General features: G+C 33.7%; 1 pseudogene across 1 annotated transcript; it reads right to left on the minus strand.

The window, feature by feature from the left end:
• Positions 1-7: 7 nt before the first annotated feature.
• LOC149093487 (putative 3-hydroxyacyl-CoA dehydrogenase B0272.3 pseudogene) lies at positions 8-1,246 on the minus strand (annotated as a pseudogene). Its single transcript, XR_016200268.1, has one exon. The product of XR_016200268.1 is annotated as a putative 3-hydroxyacyl-CoA dehydrogenase B0272.3 pseudogene (transcript).
• Positions 1,247-19,728: the final 18,482 nt, after the last annotated feature.

Genomic DNA, 19,728 nt, shown 5'->3' on the forward strand with positions numbered 1-19,728 from the left:
TTGTCGCTTCGTAATTATTGATATTTATTTATTTCTCATTAAGATTCTTATTTCACTAGAAAAAGTGCAATTTAATTGAATATTGATGCGAAAAATTATTTTTTAAGATTAATTACATCAACAGAATTACAAATCTATTTGTATTCGTAGAAACCTTTTCCAGATTTTTTTCCGAAGTGACCAGAATCAACTAATTCTTTTATTATTTTTGACGGCTTGATGAGGCTAGGATCTCGTTTCATCCAAACTGCATTAATTAATTGCACAGTATCTAATCCAACATAATCCATTAATTCAAAAGGACCCATAGGGTAACCAGCACCCAATTTCATGGCAGTATCAATATCACGAACTGTAGCATCTCCTCTTTCAAGCATTTGAATAGCTTCAGACATATATGGCAAAAGTAGACGATTTACAATGAATCCTGGCGTATCTTTACATTTCACAGATACTTTACCAATTGATTTAACATAATCAACAAGCGAATCATAAGTATCATCGGACGTGTTATCTAGCTTGACTACTTCAACAAGCTTCATCAAAGGAACTGGATTGAAGAAATGGAGACCAGCATAACGTGAATGGTTAGTAACATGGATACCAATATCCTTGCAAGGCAATGATGAAGTGTTTGTAGCTAGAATGACATTTGGACAATCCTTGAATTGTTCACTTAGATTTTTGAACAAATTTTGCTTGACATCCAATACTTCCGTGATAGCTTCAATAACCAAAAGATTATCAGTTGACTTTGGCTGGATATTTGTTGAAAATGTTATCCGTCCCAAAATTTCATCGACATTTATGGATGAATTTTTAGACTTCATCTTTTCCAAATTAGATTTGATCCTAGCAGCAGCTTTATCAAGAGCACCTTGGTTAACATCCTGAATAACGATTGAATTGAAATGAGGTCCACTTTGAGCTGAGGCTTGAGCAATTCCTGATCCCATTAGGCCACTTCCAATAATCAACATGTTTTCAACCTTCATGGCATCCAGTTGTTTGCTTGTACAAATTGATCTACCAAAATAGAGATTGGTTCCATAACCAATCTTTGATGATGATGATAACAGGGCACGAAACATGGTGGATAAAATCAATACAAATGAGCGAGTTAGTTATAACTTATAACAAGTAATTTGATTTATTTAAGATGAAATCGAAAATAAAACATAAAAAATTCTTCGTTTATCTCGTCGCTATGAAAACAAGTGCATTAAGACTTGAGTTAAGCTGTACTTGCCCTGTCAAGGCTGGAAAACTCATTTCATATCTAATACAACCAAACCTTATCATTTCAATTATGTAATAAAATCTCATTTGTAATAACACTGATGTTAATTATGAACTAATTATCCTTCGGATATCATAATATGTTTCTCTTTCTTGATTAAATCGATCGGTTGTGACTATTTTGTTTCTATCATTTTCCACCAATTAATTAGTTGACCAGATTGGAGATAAATTCCTATTGATATCAAATATCACCAATGAGTTATTTGAACTCTCTTTGCCCCTCATTTAATCCAATGTACCAGGATAAAATCAAGATGAGTGACTGGCAGTCAATAGATTGTGAATCTTTTATAAATAATTCAGATATTTACATGAAACAAAATCTACAAATCTTGATATTTTTTCCACCAACATAGACCATCATGCTCTCAAACGGCATCTAATCAACTTAGTAATCAACGACACTAAAAAAGGATGACAATCAAGTTAATAAATCAGTGTCAAGCTGAGGTAAACAAACAAAGTTGAATGAAAAGGCACCAAAGACAAACCGGTTACCATTTTAAAAGACTTACCTCAGCTAATCCAGTCTCCAGTTAACCAGTAGTCATTTTTTCTCATCTCATCCATTCTAACGGATTAAGGATACAGGGAAGAAACCACCAATCACATTATCTAGATGCTGATTATATTAGCTGATCAATGAAACAGATTAAAGATGAGGCACAAAAAGAGGCATAAACTTGAAAAAAAAGCGAGGTTTATAGTGTAACAACTGTAAACACAAGGAAAAGCAAAAGAGAGGGAAATTCAATTTGACAGACAAGGATGAATTTTGTTGACATTAGAAGCATTTTAATTCAATAATAAAATCCATTTGATCCAGTTGATCAATGTTAATAAAGAAAATCAATTGTAACCCTATTTAATTGGACATTGTTAATAACAATTTCAAGCAAAACTCGATGCATCAGCATAGTTGGTCAATTATGTTTTATGTGAATGTTTTTCAAAAACAACTTCCATCCGATGGCTGCATCTTTATATTAACCTGATTAACTTAATTAATTGTTATCACCATCACCACTACAATAACAAAAACAACACTGATTATCAGGGTGATGATAGTAATAATCTTGACCAGGAATACCAGTTTAACCTTAAGGCTACAGGTTAATATACAATTACATTAGCCAAAGTATCAAGCTAAATCAGCAGAAAAGTTGAACATAATTATCAAGGATCAACCGAAACAATAATCATATCCAATTAACTGTATCAAAACCTCTTGACCAACCTAATAATGCTTTTAATTAACACAGAACCAAGAAACTCTCTGATTATAACCATCAATATAATAGAAAAATTCGCCAACTGAAACAAGAATTTACTTTGATTGAATTAATTTCTTTAACATGATTGTAATGGTTAACCAAAAATGTAACTCTTCACCTCAATAGTCAAGTCCATGTTTGTAATGTTTCTGTTACCATGAAGAATGAAATTCAAATCTAAGGTTGATTACATGATGAATATTGGCTATCAGATTAAACTCAGACTTATTAATTAACTGACAAATAGACAACAGTTAAGATTGAATTTGAAATGAGATCAAACCATCATTCGATTCGAATCATTCAGATGATCAAGATTTTGATCAACAAGACAAATTTGCCATTGAAGAGGCCAAACCTCAAGTTGTTAGTAAAAGTCTCAATACAATCAAAACAAATACAATTTGCATTGACGGAATAATAAAAAACTTAAAAGCACAAATTGTATTCAATTTAATGGTGAATAATCAAATAACAATAAAGGTTTTATACTTTTGACACTAAAGCAACAACATTAAGAAAATGAAATCATCTTTTATCACCTTTTTGAGTAACCAAAATTGAATTTGAATAAAAGGAGTAAAATCAAGTCAAGGTTAACTGCCCACTGGTCAAGGTGTGGCTACTTCAACTTGAAAGTTAAAAAATAACCTTTTCTTAAAAAAAGGACTAAACCTTTTTTCGCCTCAACAACACAATTGTCATTTCAATGTCCTTTTCATATGTTAAACATGTCCATGTTATTTGACCTTACATTCAAATCTATTATTATTATCATATTATTATGTTATAATATTGTCATTGTTATCAATATATTCACAAAATCTTGGGAAAAGTTGAAAAAAAGGTAAAACTTTTGAATAACGAGCAAAAACTATCAATAGTTGACCTTATTTCCAATGAAAACTCAACTCTTTCAACTCTGACCTTAACATCTTTGCGTAGGTTGGATAATAAATGTCCGTTTTAAATGAATTCAACAAATTTCTCAACAAATAAAATTCATTTCACCGCAGATGAACATAAATTGGAGTGAAGCAAAACAGCAATAAAGCAATCAACGTTTCTCATCCATAAATGTCTCAATCTAAATCAGTGTTGGCTCTGATCCATCCAAGCCTTCTGAACTTTATCTAAAGCTGCATTCAATCAAACCTTTTAATTCAATTCTTATCAGCTTTTTAAGAAGTTCAATTATGGGTTTAGAAGAGTATCAGAGAAGAAGCTCTTGCAAGGGCGTTTGGCATTTGCTGAACTGAGCATAAACACCATAATGATATTGAAATTTACTGGTCAAGACTGAGAAGAGCTGTGAATAGCTGAATTGAAGCAGAATGAAGAAATAGGAAAATGAACTTCTAAGGATGCTATTGTTTGGTTATAATTCATTTGTGCATTTTGTTCAATCTGTTAACCATGTAAATGAACTGATTGTTGCTCTTTCAAGTGAAGCTTAAAATAAACGTTTTAAATCAATTAACTTTTAAATATTTGATTCTCTCAACCAATCGAATTAAATTAGAAGATAAAATGGAAAGGTAAACAGCATCACCTTTTACCATAATTGAAATTGTTTCTATTCCTTATCGCTCCAATTGACTTTCAATTTGTCTACCTGAATCAACATGAATATGCAACAACTTGAAACATTTTGAAACTTACATATCATTTACCTTTCACCTTTCAATATCATTTTAAAACCATTGACCTAAATTGAAAGGCAAATCTCGAACCAGAAAAACGAGAAATTGCCTAAAAATGAGAATATAAAAAAAGAATAAAAAAGGAAACATTTATTTTATTCGTTTCATTTCATCTGAATAATAACATGATAAAAGAGAGTAAAAACTCGAAAGGTTTGATTCGATATCGAAGCTAAAACATTAAACTGATTGAAGTGAGCAAAGTTGAAACACAAACCAGGAATGATTCAATAAACAGACAAACAACTTTGAATTAAAATCTTAATTCAGTTTAAATTAATTACAGTGAAATAGTCCAAGAATAACCATAAATTAAAGCCCAATTGCAAGTCTATGGGTAAAGAGATTGAAATGGAACTGGAATAAACACACAAAAAAGGAGTTTCCTTCGGATTCATATTATTATGATTAACAACGGAACCCGCAATTTACCATTAAATGGATTGGTTTACCTTGTAATTACAATTCGGGTTGAATTAATGATACAATGACAATAAGTTTGTTCAAAGTGATGACCACCTTCAACATGGACTTTTAAACCTGGTTCATTGACAATTGCGGAGGAATCGTTGATTGTAATTACATCATTATCATTCCCATTGAAGGGTAGAGTTACCCAAAACCAAATTAAATCATTTTTATCTAATCACAAGATCTAATCATAAGAGTTGAAAGTTTTAAACTTTGATTATAATCCCTTAAGGATTGCACATTATTCATTTTTCTTGACTTTAACAATTTTGTAATCAAAAGACAAAAGATTTTGTCTTTCTTCATTTTCTATGCTTTCTTTATTTTCTGTCTAAGACACTTTCGACCACTCTGTCTAATTGTCTAAATTGATTAATTTTCTTTTCCTTTTCCTTTGTTAAGAAATCGGGTTTCCTTCCGATTGATTTGGTATAAATACCAGTTAATTTTCATTTATTAATTATGTTCTATGTTCTAATCTTCTCTATTCAAGACTCTGATTGTCTTAGTTTATAATATTTCTGTTTAAAACAAGTGATACACATTTAAAATATTAAGTTCTTCCTGAACCCTGAAATACAGTACTTTTCATTTAATAAAATTTCCTTTTTTTATAAATCTCAAGTATTCCTAGTCTAAGACTAATTAAGTGTTTCAAGTTATTGTGAAAACACTGTTTTCCATACTTGTGAAGTGCCAGAAATCTAAATTTTGGTCAAGATTTGCCTTGAAGAAGGTCCAACTATTCTAGACTAAGTCTAATGTTAATTGAGCTTAAAGCTTTCGAGTTGGCCCTAATACTTCTCATCTTACTTTCCGAGCTTTGCTGTTCTACGTTGAGCTTGTTCTGGTTGGAACTTTCACCTTTATTGTTAGCTTTATGACTCGTGTCCAGTAGCTCTAGTACGCTATCTACCTGTCCAGTTAATCCTGTCTAAGACTTAACCAACAACATTCTTTGGTTGAATTTGTGGTTACTAATCTTGGTTAGAAAAAGCTAATCCTACAACAGTCTAAGACTTGTAACAGTTGAACTCTGGTGATCCTAAAAGAACCTGAGTATTCAGGATTTGAAAGGCTTGAATAATCTTCTGAATAAAGTAAATTGTGTTTAGTTGTACGCAATCAAAAGTGAATTTATTTAATTTGGTTAAATTAGTTTAAGACTATGAACTCTTCCTTTCAATTGGCGACCACGGCAGGATTGCCAATGAATTCCTGTTATAAGACTGATTATTGTTTTACAATAAGCGAAAGTGATGAAAGTGATAAAAGTGATAAAAGTGATAAACGTGACAAAGACAAAAATGAACAAAATGATCCAGTTGATCAAAGTGGTAACCAGTCTAAGACTTCAACATCACAAACTCAAACAACTCTATCAACGAAACATTATATCAAAGATATGGAAACATCTGAAATGAAACTGTGGTTAAAGAATTGGCAAGTGCGATTCGTTGACAATGACGAGATAATCCGTGAAAAATTTTATGATGCCATTCAGACAATATTTGCTCTAGAAAGTGTGTTCGATGCAACCGATGAAATGGTTGGTGATACTTGTTTTAATGCGTTAATGATTAAAAGTAAATTTCCTGATTGGATCAAAGAACTCAGAGCTCAAGGCACAACTGAACATGATTTGAGAGAGATAATCAAGAAAATGGGATTTGACCCACCGACGATGATGCTGACTAGTGACGTCTCAATTAGAAAATTGCCGATAGCATCTCCTGCGAAAAGATTACTCGAAGCCATGGTTAAGAAATGGGCTAAGCCTGCTGAACCAATTGTTATGCGACAAGTTGTGGATCCTGGGTTCAAGTTAGATGATATTCTGAATCAGACTTTGCCTGATAATACTCAAAGTCCTCCTGCCTTAGGCAATAACGCAACTGTAACTAGACAACAGATAGAAGCTGAAGATGAAAATGAACATCCTGAAGATACAGATGAAGATGAACCTCGTGTGTTTGATGAAACCGTAGTTTCACCAGTTTTACCAACTACTCAAACTGCTGCAAAAGTCCCAAAAGTTCCAGACAAAGATAAAGATAAAGTTGAGGAGAAAGCTAAGGCTGAACCGAAAACTTATGCAAAATGCAAACCAAAGCTACCTAAGCTTCCTGTTTATACTCAAGATGCTATGGATCCTTGGCAATGGTTACAAACAATTAAAAGGATATTATCATTGGAACGCTGTCATGATGACGATAAATTGTATGTGCTACAGAAAGCAATGGCCTACGATTTTTTACCTTTTGCTAAGCAATTAGATAAGGAAACGCACACAAGTGAAACTTATATTTCTGCATTGGAAGACAAGTTAAGAAATCCAGCGGTAATTTCACAGGCGACTTCAGAGTTTCACCAATGTAAGTGGAATTTCGATTCACACCCTGCTGAATTTATCAGAAAGTTAGAGACTATGGTAATCAAAGTCAAAGGTGAACCTTCACCTCAAGAATTCATACAAGATGTGTTAATTCGATTGCCAGCAGAAGTCAAAGACTCATTGTTCCGATCAAAGTCAGTACATGACATCCAAGATTTAACCGCCGCATTGGTTAATGAATACAACATTGAGTTAAGGAAACGCGCTGAGCGTAAGGAATCCTACAAGGATAAGAGAGGAGATGATAAAAAGCATGCTGCCGTTAATGTTAATGCTAGTGGAACTAGTGGAGCATCAGCATCCTCATCAACTCGTGCAGTGAAACCACCTTTCAGGTGCTATAATTGCAACAATTTGGGTCATTCATCACGAGAATGCCGTCAGCCCAGAAGGTCTAAGACCAGTGAAAATCCTAATTCTAACAAGAATGAAGGTCGAACTGAACGGTTTCAACCGGCTCAGTTAAGAATGGCTAATGCACCAACGTTTGGTCAAAGCCAGCAGAACCAGCAAAATTCGAATCAGCCACAGGCTAAGGAATCAGCTAATTTGGTACAAGAAACTAATATTGTCAATGCATACATGGCGAGAGCACCAGCTAAAGAGTATTCATTTATGATGAATGAAAATCAGCAGGATAATCAACAAGTGGAGTTGATTACCAAAATTGATCCATCACCGAGAAACTTTCCGACAGTCAGATTGACTATGTGTTATCCAACGAGGGAAACATTTAAAGTTGGTGATGTATTGTTAGATACTGGCGCTTGTACTTCGTGTATTGACTATCAATTTGCCCAGAAAATGAAAGCCTTCATTATGAAGTCGAATGTTTCAGTTCGAGGTATAATTGCCGATGCCTGCCAAATTGTTGAAGGAGCCGCTTATGCTATAATGAAGCATCCGAAAATGTCTAAGACAAGGATAATCAAATTCCAGGTAATGAAAGATTTGGAACCAGTGATGGTCTTAGGTAATAGATTCGCCGACGTATATTTTGTTGGAATGGTAAATCATGGAGGTAGATACCAAGTGAATTTACGAGAAAGTGTTGAAAGTGAATGGCTAAGCCCTGAAATCGCTTTCCGATTTTGCACAGCAGAAGAATCCTGGGGATTGTTAAATGTGCCTGAAATTCCCTCTGTTAATACAATCAGAGAGACCGTTGCAAATCTGATACTTGATAGTTTGCCGTATTCACCATGGATGGATGGAGAATTAAATTCAAACTCTCAATTTCCACAAATGGAAGTGGAACGACTTCATTATATTCAAGAAATGTCTAAGACACCGGAGTTTGAGAATGTAATGCCGATTTATTTGCAAATTGAAAATAATGAGCTTCAGTTAGCTGAACGATTGATGAAAAGGATGGATCCTAAACTAAGTACTGAAAAACGAAACGAATTGTTAGAAGTTTTAATGGAGTTCGAACAAGTTTTCAGTAAGACTAAGTCTGATATGGGTTTAGTTCCTTGGCAGAAATGGCCGATAAAAATTGATATTGGAGATCAAACGATTCCACATCAACAACCGTACCCATGCACAATTGAGAAACGACGTGAGTTTCAGAAGATAATTGCCGAATTAATTAAGCATGATATTGTTGAAAAGAGCAATGCTCCTGGTGGATCTCCTGCAATGTTGATTGGTAAACCAGATGGAAGTTTCAGACTATTAAATGATCTACGAGCCGTCAACAGATTAACTAATGTGATTTTTCACCCGATGCCAAGAATTGATGATTGTTTGGAAGCAATCAGAGGAACTAAGTTTTTCAACATGTTTGACCTTTACCAAGGCTATTTCCAGATTGAGATACCTCCGTCTGAACGAGGTAAAACAGTGTTTCTGACGCCTGATGGTAAATACCAGTATAAAAGGTTGCCTATGGGCCTAGCTTGTGCACCTTTCGAGTTTCAGCGACTTATGAACACAGTCCTGAATGGTTTAAACTATACCGAATGTTTGGGGTATTTCGACGATATTCCAGTTATGGGAAAAAGTTGGTCAGAGTTATTGTGTAACACAAGATTAGTGCTTGATCGACTTCGTGATTGGAACTTGAAAATCAAAACCGACAAATGTCAGTTTGGTGTAACTGAATTAGTGTTGTTAGGACATCTTGTCAATGGAGATGGGATTCGACCTGACCCTAACAAAGTCGCTGCATTGAAAAAATTGCCGTACCCTACGAGTGTTAAACAACTTCAATCGATAATGGGTTGTTACAACTATTTTTCAAGGTATATAAAGAACTATTCAACTTTGGCTACGCCGTTATATAAGTTAATTTCCAAGGAACGGAAATTCAAGATGCTCAAACAAGATCATCAAGCATTAGATGAATTGAAAAATGCTTTGATTGAAGAAACAATGTTGGTACATTTTGATCCTGAATTGCGAAAGAAACTAACAGTTGATGCAAGTGATGTAGCTGTGGGAGGAATATTGCTTCAAGCAGACCCACAACAAGAAATTCCGAGTGAATTTGAATCTTTGAAAGATGTTCCAATTGACAAAGTCAAGCATTGGAAACCATTATACTTCTTTTCTCAGAAGTTAGCCAAGCATCAACAGAGTTACTCAGTGTCCGAAAAAGAATGCCTAGCAGTTTTAGTTGCAATCAAGAAGTTTAAACATTATTTGGATGGTAGTGAATTTTTGGTAGAAACAGACCATCATGCATTATGCCAGTTGCCGAAATTAAAGTTTAAAAATCAACGAATGGAGAGATGGCAGATTATTCTATCGAGTTTCAAGTATAAAGTAATTTACACCAAAGGTGACAAACATGGTCCTGATTGTTTGTCAAGGTATCAAACTGAATGGTCTCCGAAATTGTTAGACCCTGAAGCAGACTTCATAGAAGATTTATTTTGGATAAAGTTTATCAACTTTGATGAGAATGAAGCTGATATCGAAGCTGAAGTCAACGAAATCAAATTACTTGATTCACTGGTAAAGAAGCAGTTTAAAACTATTTATTATTACCAGTCTGATGATAATTGGAATGAGAAGCTGAAAGATGCTCAATTAGAGGATATTGAAATCAGTAAAATTATCCTGAATCTAATTGTTGATCCAAAATCAGAACTGCACAAAAATTATTTGTTCCTGAATAATTTGTTGTTTAGAAAACCAATGTTTGGTCACGATGTTAATCGAATCGTTATAAACGAGAAAATCTTAAAAGATTTGTTCAAAGAGGAACATGAATCTCCTCTTGGTGGACATTTTGGCGTGGAAAAAACGTATTTGCAGATTTCAAGACGTTTTTGGATGGAAAAACTTTATGAGAAAGTCAAAGACTTATGCCAAAATTGTGAAAAGTGCTACCTTGGTAAATCATCTAATGTTACTTATGCAGAACCAAGTTTAAAACCGGTTCCTGAATCAATATTGGAGAGATTGGAAATGGACGCTCAAGGTCCAATTACGTTTAAGAATGGAGCTAAAAAAGTAATACTGGTTTTGATTGATACTCTATCAAGATTTGTTTATGCAAAACTTTTACCAGATCAAAAGTCTAAGACTGTGATAAAGTTTTTGGATGAATATTTCAGTGAGTTTGGATTTCCATCGATTATTCAGACTGATAGAGGGAGAAACTTCCTTTCAGGGGACGTTGAAAATCATATGAAGAAGTTGGGGATAAAACATGAAGTTTCAAACGCATATCATCCTCAAAGTCAAGGTACTGTGGAACGCATCAATCGAACGATTGCCGAGAGATTAAGAACATCAATTATGAATTTGGAAACAATTGATTTAAAGTCATCATTAGAGAATGCCGTTATTGCCATTAATTCATCAATTCACAAGATTCACAGATTCTCACCATACTATTTAGTGTTTGGCCGATATTTGAAGAAACCAATCGATTTACATTTGAATCTGAACGCAACAATTAGTGAAACTATTGAACAATGCCGAAAATTGGCTCGTGAAAGGCTTTTAAAGCAGCAAAGTTATTATCAAGAAAGACTTCAGTCTGTGACTAAGAGAAATCCTTACAAGTTTTTGGATTTGTGTTATGTTAAAAACAGTGCACCTTCATTGGGAACAACCAAAAAATTGGTTAATAAGTTTTTTGGACCATTTTTTGTAATGGGAGTGAAGCATGGATCAGTACTTTTACTCAATCCTGAGAATCGAGAAAGATTTACTTCTAACTTGGAATTAACTAGACCTCATGTTGGGATTATCCCTGAAACGTTAATTCAATTGAAAAATGAGTTGTTAATTGAAACAGATAACACATTTGAACCAGATGAACACTTAAGTGAAGCATCTGCCGATAATCAAGATTTAAATCAAATTGATTTAAATGAATTTAATCAAGAAGAAAGTGCTTCAGATAATAGTCTAAGACTAAGTGCCGAAAATCAAACTTTGCCTGATAGCTTGGAAGTTAATATTGATTCTGATTCTGAAAAATCAACAATAATTGATGAAAATGCATCTCAATTAAATCAAGCTCAAAGTTCAAAAAAGAGAAGAAAAAGAAAGAAGCGAAAATACATTACTGCTAATAGACAGATTATGCGAGATAATCCTGTCATAAGTGGTCAAGATGCTGAAAAACTTGGACCAGTGACCAGAAAAAGAAAAGTTGTTTCTGTCAACTTAATCCAGTTTGAAAGCTTAAATAAGCTAAATAGTCTAAGACTGAAAGTGAAAAATTTTGAAATTAGCGCAATTAAAGATTTGGCTATTCTTCGCGCTCTCTGTAATTTACAGTTGGGGGAGACGCTGACTAACTCACTTTCACTTGTTCTTCTGATTAAGACAGTTGACATCTTGACACAGTCAAATTTCTATTCTTTTCAAGTTTTCTTTGATTTTCCCAGTTTAAAACTTCATTTCTCTGATAATTTCAATTCTTTGAATCAGTCTTCGACTATCTTGTTTAAATTGTGCTTCAAATTAACTAATTTAGTTAATTCAGTTTCCCTGAAATTTGCAAATTGTGAGAAAATCCGATTTTCTAAGTTGCCTTCAAGACTAAGTCTATCAGCGTTAAGCTTAAATAAGCTAAAGTGTTTCAACTTTGATTCATTCAATCAACAATTAACAGTGAACTTTGGAGGAATTATTCCTAATTGTGAGCAATTAACTGTTTCCGAACATTTCAAGTGCCGTGTAACTTCTTGTTTAAAACAAATTCAAGTTCTACTGTTCATCGAGATGCCGTCATCCGTAGTATCCAATGCTTCAACTTCAAGTTCTGGATCTTATACCAGCGCCAACACCGAGATTTTAGACGCCAGATTTGCAATGCGACTACGAAGACAATTGGCGAAAATTGTCCCTGTTCCGGTCATAGACCTAGAAGCTTCCACTTCTGGTAATACTGGTGGTAACCATGGTATTTCTACTGCTGAAAATTCTGACAAAGGTAATGAATCTTTCGAATTCAATTGGCCAGGTATGGATGAAACTGGTTCAGAAAAGACAGTCATTCATCTCGGTAACTCTAATGTCCAAGACGAGTTGAACCATTATTATGACCCGCTTCCTGAGAAGACTGCCTATGGCTTAAGTTCGTTCTCAAAAACTTTTACTGACAACAGTCCATACCCTCCACCAAGTGCTGATCAAGGTCGAAGATATTGCGAATTTCCTGCACCGAAAAGGACTGCCGAGCCTCATGATTTCTTGAAACCAGAATTCTTCATCAATGCCCGAGAGGATATAAAGAAAGACATCGAGCAATCGGAAGCTGACAAGAATTGGTTTAATGCATTTATTAAGGAGAAACTCCAGATGAATGTGGTGGAAGACAACCTTGACAAAGTCAAATTTGGAACCTTGCGAAAAGGTTATACTGCAGCAGAGGTAATTCATCCTCAATTCCACGAGTTTAAAACTCTTATTACGTGCATTCTTTGTGAACAAGTTGCCCTGAATCCGAGAAGTTGTCATCAATGCAACAAGATTTACTGCCTTGGATGTGCTAAATGGCTTCAAGCCCTGCCAATCGATTTGGAATTGGAAAAGGTAAAAGAATTGGATGGATTCATGTGCATTAATCAAAATTGTTTGGTAGACTTGCAAACCCTGGGTTACCCAAAATTTGGTGAAGTCAAAGACAAATCAATTGCTCAATTTTTTAAGGATGCAAGCTTTAGATGCCATCGAAAGTTTTGTGAGCAACAGCATCTTAGCTGCAATATTCTGCATCACCTTCAGAAATGCAGACGTGGGCCAATCAAATTCAAATTTGACCGAACTCTACAGTTGACTTTTATGTCAGGTCCAATTCGAGATGAGCTGAATCAACGTCCCAAGGACATCAACTCATTGCTGCCAGTACATCTCAAAAAGCAAGAGCCTACCAAGACTATCCCACAAATGTGGCATGAACGTGCTCTATGTTATGCATTCCTGATTAAAAGTTATGAGCGTAAGGAAGTTACTCCAATAGAAATGAGAACCCAAGCGAATTTCGGGTTAAACCATTGGAACAATAAGAAGAGGATGATTGATCCAACTGAACCTTTAGATGAAGGAGAAGAATGGGCCTTGCAAATAGGTTTCCCAAGTTGCGCGCCAGTCCCTATTCCGGACGTACCTAGAAGATGGCCAACTTGCCGAAGTAGTTCAATCCCTTACTACTTATTAGCTGAATCGGAAACTTGGAGACGATGGGCCAAGTATGTTGATTACGATAAGGATAGCATTTCAACGACATCATCTTTAGTATTATACTCACATGATGTCAATGATCCTGAATCGCCGTTTATATTAGCAGACCCTTTTGCAAGAATGGCTCCAGCAGAAGCTGAATCAGTCCAAGACTGGATAAAAGATAATTTCCCAAGCTGCAAGAATCCTTCAAACATCTATCGTGAGCTCGCTGTTTCTACTAAGGAGAGGACAGTTATGACTAGAACTCGCAAAAGAACTCAATTAGCTCAATCTTTTCAGAATCGTCCTGATGCTAATCTTCCACCAATGCTAGCTGATCAATTGAACGTCATAGACGAAATGGCTTCAACATGCCCTGATAGAGAATTGATCTTTTCGATCTCAATGTTTAATGTAAGAATCAATGAAAATGGCTATTACCGACCGAGACCTTGTTGGATTGCAATTATGGATGCCAATTTGGAGGTTGTCTATGAGACATTTGTCAAGTATCGAGAGGTAGATCACATCGACTCAAGGTTTCATGGACTCACGGTCAAAGACCTAAAGTATGCAAGAAATCTAGCTACTGCGAGAGACCAAGTCATTAAGTTTTTGGCTTGTGCTAAGAAAGTTGTTGGTTATGGATTAATCAATCATTTAAGAAATTTGGGTTTGTCTCGAGATGAGATCCGGGTGTTACACCCTAAACTTCGAGATGTGAACAACTATTACTCGCCGTACATCGAGCATCCGATGAATATTCATGCTATTGCCTTCTTATGGTTTCATGGATATACCTTGCCTGCGAACCCTCATTCTCCAGTTGTGGAAACGACTACTGTCATGAGATTGTATTTACTACAGTGGAAAAAGATTGAAAAAATGGCAGAGGTACATGGAGGTATTCACAATGAGAATTGCCAACAGACTTGTGGTAATAGAGTCACTTCTGGACTACTCAACGAATTTACAGAAGGAATAGCCAAAGGCTTTTGTTCATGGCCAGAAGAGTGGAAAAGAAACCCTCGAAGCATCAGAATTCCGGAGTTCAACGACAACTGCATATTGCCGGATAATGAGATACTCAAGAGAACTGCTGAATTATGCAAAGCTGATGTAAAGAAATCAAAGGGAGACACTCCACAGTCTAGGAATAAGAAGATCGTGGAAATGCTAAAGGCAAAGAGATCTGCTGAACCGAGTGAATCGGAAAATGCATCTAAAAATCAGAAAACGATGGACCCCAATGCCGAGTATAATACTCTTTGGGATGATATGGTATCAAAAAGGCCAGATGATGGTGCAACCTCAGCCTCGAATATGCTTAAAGCTTTAGATGATGGATGGAATGAAGAATAAATGATTTAATTCAATTCTGGGTTCTTAATCAAGGGTCCGAGGATATGAAGGGTAGAGTTACCCAAAACCAAATTAAATCATTTTTATCTAATCACAAGATCTAATCATAAGAGTTGAAAGTTTTAAACTTTGATTATAATCCCTTAAGGATTGCACATTATTCATTTTTCTTGACTTTAACAATTTTGTAATCAAAAGACAAAAGATTTTGTCTTTCTTCATTTTCTATGCTTTCTTTATTTTCTGTCTAAGACACTTTCGACCACTCTGTCTAATTGTCTAAATTGATTAATTTTCTTTTCCTTTTCCTTTGTTAAGAAATCGGGTTTCCTTCCGATTGATTTGGTATAAATACCAGTTAATTTTCATTTATTAATTATGTTCTATGTTCTAATCTTCTCTATTCAAGACTCTGATTGTCTTAGTTTATAATATTTCTGTTTAAAACAAGTGATACACATTTAAAATATTAAGTTCTTCCTGAACCCTGAAATACAGTACTTTTCATTTAATAAAATTTCCTTTTTTATAAATCTCAAGTATTCCTAGTCTAAGACTAATTAAGTGTTTCAAGTTATTGTGAAAACACTGTTTTCCATACTTGTGAAGTGCCAGAAATCTAAATTTTGGTCAAGATTTGCCTTGAAGAAGGTCCAACTATTCTAGACTAAGTCTAATGTTAATTGAGCTTAAAGCTTTCGAGTTGGCCCTAATACTTCTCATCTTACTTTCCGAGCTTTGCTGTTCTACGTTGAGCTTGTTCTGGTTGGAACTTTCACCTTTATTGTTAGCTTTATGACTCGTGTCCAGTAGCTCTAGTACGCTATCTACCTGTCCAGTTAATCCTGTCTAAGACTTAACCAACAACATTCTTTGGTTGAATTTGTGGTTACTAATCTTGGTTAGAAAAAGCTAATCCTACAACAGTCTAAGACTTGTAACAGTTGAACTCTGGTGATCCTAAAAGAACCTGAGTATTCAGGATTTGAAAGGCTTGAATAATCTTCTGAATAAAGTAAATTGTGTTTAGTTGTACGCAATCAAAAGTGAATTTATTTAATTTGGTTAAATTAGTTTAAGACTATGAACTCTTCCTTTCACCATAATTGTCAATTGTTTTCCTTTTTTTTCATTCATTTTCAATATTTTTAGCTCAATGTTTCATTTCAATCTATACAATATATAAAGTCAAACTATGAAATTTTTGCGGGAAGATTGTGGCCAAACTAAACGGGTTCTAAAGAAAATTTTCGCATAGGTTGATAGCCATGATTAAACTACAATCGCAAAAAATAGTTCGAACTTTCTCGGAATTCAGGTTACTGAGAAATTAGTGTTCAAACAGGGTAGGGGAAAAAATGCAGAATCCGTATCTTTTACTATTGACATTGGGGAAAAAACTTTTTGGTTAATCAGGTTGATGGTTTATTGTTGGATTAGAAGGATAAGTAAAACTGTCTTTCGAGTAAAGAGTTAAGTGAAAAATATTGTACCTTAACTGTACAACAAGATTTCATTTTGTTCAGCCGTATAACCAGATTTTATTTTAGTTTTTAGTTTTTCTCATTATCATTTTAGTTTTTCATCAAGAATTTGAGTCTTTAAATATGGATTGAATTTATTGCATTTCAGTGAAAAAATTACGATCAGTCATGATCGGGGGTTCTACTTGTTGTAATTAGTTAATCAATTTTACTCTCTTGATAATGAAAACATTAACTACAGTTGAATTGAAAGTTATCTTCTTTGTTATTAACGCCATTAACATTTACCATTTTCATTCTGCTTCAATTAATTCCAACATTTAATTGTCATTTTCCGACTCATTATTATTAAAGGTAGTTTTAACCTAAATTGATAAAAAATGACAAGAAAAAAACTGTAAAAGCTAATAAATCTTGATTAACTTTCAGAAGTTTTTTTGGACACATTCAAATGCTCTTCTTCACTTGCCTTTTGTGTAAAAGTGATTTCAACAAATTTACTCTGCTTCTGGTTCATCGTAATTTAATTGAGACAATTATTCAAATTTGATTGATAAGCTTACCTCATAGTGTTAGTCTTGAGTCTCGAGGTAAATCAAATAGCATGATGAGCATGATGACCACCAACAGATTTCAAGATATTTCACTCGCTTAGCGCTTCACTCACAGTCTTTAAGGCTGTTAAGCTACTATTTGATTAACAAATTGTCAACTGTTTCAATAAGTCAGAATTAATTAAATTTCTCATTGTGTGGTTTACGTTGAGATGCAGTTTCATTACACTTATTCATTGCTTGAAATGACAGAACTTCAAACAAAATTTTATACAAAAATATTGCCTTAGAAGCAATTCAAGTTGGACATAAATTTAGTCTTGAAATTGAGGTTCATCTTCAGTTACAAGCGATTTTCATGTTGTCGAAATTTTCTTTTTTCGATCGATTTGTGCATTTTTTCTATTAGTTTTGCTATTTGAGGAAAGCTTGAAGCTCATCAAGATTTAATTTGATTTTGGATTTGATTTCTACTGAGTTCAATCAAGCAAATTGATTCATCTGTTTTGTTTCATACCAAGTGAATTTTGCTTTATTAAGAAATGAAGTTAATTGTAAATTTGAGAAGAGAAACTGAAAATGAAGCAAATTTACATAATTAAATGTCTAATGAGGCAATTGGACTGATTGCTGTGAAAGTGAAATTATAGCAATCATTAGATAATCTTGAAATTGTGAAAACACTAATTATAATGAAGTGAAAAGTGAACAATTGAATTAATGTTTCACCAACAAATACAATGATTTAAATTGCAACCTTTCCATCTGATTATTTCCTTTCTTGAAGATTAATTTTCAAATAATAAGATGATTAATTTTAAGTAAAACCCTGAAATTAATAACCACTCCTTAATCATTAAGTATTCAATCTAATTTGATGTAAGTTTATTAAATAACAATAAAATTACAGAGAACATGATTCATTAAATGAACGCCTTTCAACCTTATTCAATAACTAATGATAGCGACAATAATAACTGATGAACATAATCATGGATAACATGGAAAAGTACAACAATCGATAAATGAGATTAAACTGAGAAAATGATAAGAAAAGAACGAAAACATTCAGATAATTGATACTCGAAATGAAACATGAATTTCATTGATTGAACTTGATTAATTTCCCATAATTTTAGGTTCAATGGCAAGTTAAACTTGACTTGATTCCCATCGCAATCGAGTGAAAATATTGACCAAAAATCTCATCATTTGACTAGAAAATGTAACAATTTAGAAATGCTTTTTTATCATTTAAATTATTATTATTATTGTTATGCATTTTGATGATAAACTTGAATAAGTTGTCAAAGTGAATGGATAACAAAGTAAGCATTGAATGACATTTGTTGAGGTAAAATGTCAATTGTATGGTTACGTTTGTAGCTTAATCTTAATCAAACATTAAATCTTTTCAATGGCAACAGATATCAATATGAATAATTTGAAAGTTTCTCATAAAATACATGTTTCTGTCTATTTACTGTAACACATAACATTATCTCATGTATTTTGTGATTTTGAATTAGTATTGATTGTTCGATGATTACAATGATGTTTTCAGTTGAAAGTCTGCTGCCATTTCAGATGTTTTTTGTGTTACCGATAAGTAAGGTTTAACAAAAACATGAAATTGGAAGTGAATATGCAAAAAGCTTTGATATCAATTGATATAAATGTAGAGCTCAGTCTGGTTTGATTGATATAAATGCAATATAACATTTCATCGATGATAACATTGAAAGATGCCAACAGTAATAATAATATTTGTTTTCTGAGTCTTTTTTGGTCGCTGTTATTGAAGTCAAGTAACCAGGAAAGATGATGAAAGGTGATGTTGAGAGATGAGTTGGATGTTAATCCAAATTAACGGCAGTTACATGTTACCTGAATGATCAATAAAGTACATGTTACTTCCATTAGAAGATATCTTGAACTCAGAGCTAAGTCAACTTTCAAGTCGCTTCCAAATCTGCAAAAAAACTGAACTCGATTTATTAACACATTTGATTGTCCAACAAATGCATTGAAAGTTCATTAGACAAAAATTTATCAGCCAAGAATCAAAATGGTTAAGGATTGTAATTGAAATGATAGATTCGCTCGTATTGCGGGAGAAAATATGAAAGATCAGAAATCTGAAGTGTTTAATTCGAACTTCTTTTCACTATTCGAGTTTGAGGCAGAAACAGCGCTTTTATAGTTCACTAATCATGCTGCTATTGTAAATAATACTCCAATATGAAATGGCTTCTTGGAATAAATTGAAAAGAGAAAATAATTTTCAAGATAATTCTTTAGAGATTTTATTTTATCAGCAGTTCATGAAGAAATGAAGGTGAAAATAATTGACTTTTCGAGTTCAATAAAGACAAGGGAATGAAATATATTTGAACTAATATTCTATCTTTAGCTTCTTTTGAAACAAAATTAGTTTACAAAGAACAATGTGAAAGTGAAATGAAGAAAGTTAAGGTTAATTGGAAGCCACCAGTTGAACTCACAGCGATTTAAGTAAATAAACTTATTAGGAATGCAAAGTTTACGAGT

Source organism: Tetranychus urticae, chromosome 3, assembly GCF_039701765.1.
Source record: "Tetranychus urticae isolate SD_2017Ah chromosome 3, NJAU_TeUrti_SD_1.0, whole genome shotgun sequence".
Lineage (NCBI taxonomy): Eukaryota > Metazoa > Arthropoda > Arachnida > Trombidiformes > Tetranychidae > Tetranychus > Tetranychus urticae.